This window comes from Trachymyrmex cornetzi, unplaced genomic scaffold, assembly GCF_001594075.2.
Source record: "Trachymyrmex cornetzi isolate Tcor2-1 unplaced genomic scaffold, Tcor1.1 scaffold8, whole genome shotgun sequence".
In the NCBI taxonomy this organism is placed as follows: domain Eukaryota; kingdom Metazoa; phylum Arthropoda; class Insecta; order Hymenoptera; family Formicidae; genus Trachymyrmex; species Trachymyrmex cornetzi.
Genome location: NW_017300135.1, coordinates 186,648 through 188,349, shown reverse-complemented (window position 1 = coordinate 188,349; position 1,702 = coordinate 186,648).

Here is a 1,702-nt window from a genome sequence, read left to right as displayed (position 1 = left end):
CTCAATCGCATCTATCGTCAAACAAAATGACAAATGAGATTGGTCAATTCCGATGGACTAATCGACCGATTAAGTTAATCGGAGTTGGTGAAAGAGGCTCTAATGTTAACTGGTAACGTGTAAATGTAGGCAGTGTAGGCAGTCGACAGGGCTGCTAACGGCATTAAGAAACATCACCTGAGTGTATCCAGATATTATTTTATCCTTGTTCAACATTCAATGAACAACAGGAATGAAATGATATCAAAATATATCTTGAATTTCCGAATCCGCCCCTACGTTTCGAAGAACGATTGATCTCTTATTAAACGAATCGATCTATCTTAAAATCGAACACTGGCGAATTGATTAAAAGATCGATCTTTTTTGCAAAAAGATCGATCTTTTAAAAGATCGGATCGAGATCGCACATCCCTAGGGCTTACATGTTAAATTCGTGAACTTTGAAACGAAATATTTCGCTTATCCTGTGGCTACGACATCTGAAATTTTAAGAAACGATTGTTATGCATACGATCAACATATACTAATTTTTTAAGAATTTTCGTAAAATTTTTAATTTACTCGACTACCTCCTTAAGTAAAAGTTTAAAATTTCTTTTTTAACAAAAAAACCTAAATCGAAGTTATAATAATAATAAAAATATTAAATGCTAATAAATTTTGGAAAATTCTTAGAATAATTTATTAAATAATTTTTGTAAACTAAACAGTAAATATTAAGAAAAATCTCGTTGGCTTACAAAATTCTATTGCTACGAATATCTTGTAATTCAAAATTTTCGAAAATTTTCAAATATATTTAATTAGCATAAAATAACTAAACAATTAAACTCTGTACGATTTAAATCTTTGAATTTTTTCAAAATCTTAATTTTTCTTCAACGTATGAATTTTCAAATTTTGAAGCCAAATTTGCAATTATGAATTTTCAAATTTTGAGACTTGAATCGAAATCAATAACCCCTAAATCCCCCTTATACGAAATTTCACCGAAATCGGAAAACCTTTAAGAAATCCATTCGCCATAATGGTTCAGCCATTTGGAATTTTCAAATTTTGAAAACTAATTCGAAATCAGCAACCTCTAAATACCCCTACAAATACAAATTTATAACCATACTCGCGAGCAGCGGCACAACTTCGTAGCGTACTCTTCGTTCTCCTCTTACGCAAAAGTATCTCTTTCATCTCGGTAACAGAATTTTGCGACAGCTAGGCAGATGGTCGACCAAGATCGTAATTTTTATTACGAAGTTGGGCGCCGGGCATGAGAGAGCGTGCCACTCTTTCCGAAATCTCTACACTTTTGTCCTTAACCAATTCGCGACGGCACGGGTGGATCGTAAGAGGTGTGGGAAATTTGTCGCAGGGCGGGAGAGATAGACTACATTTTGAATTTCGAAATTTTGATTTCGGAATGAGCGACTCCTAAAACCTCACGATACAAATTTTCATCGAAATCGGAGAACATTTAAGATTTCGGTAACATTTCCGTCCGCCATATTGGTTCAGCTATTTTGAATTTCGAAATTTTGATCACGATTTCGGAACGAGCGACCCCTAAAATCCTCGAATACGAAGCAATTTCGAAATCGGAGTACTCCAACACCCCTTTGAAAAGAGGCTTCAAAAAATCCTGACACGCCAATTTTAATATAGGAAAAAAGAGAGAAGAATTTGATAGAATATATGTACATTG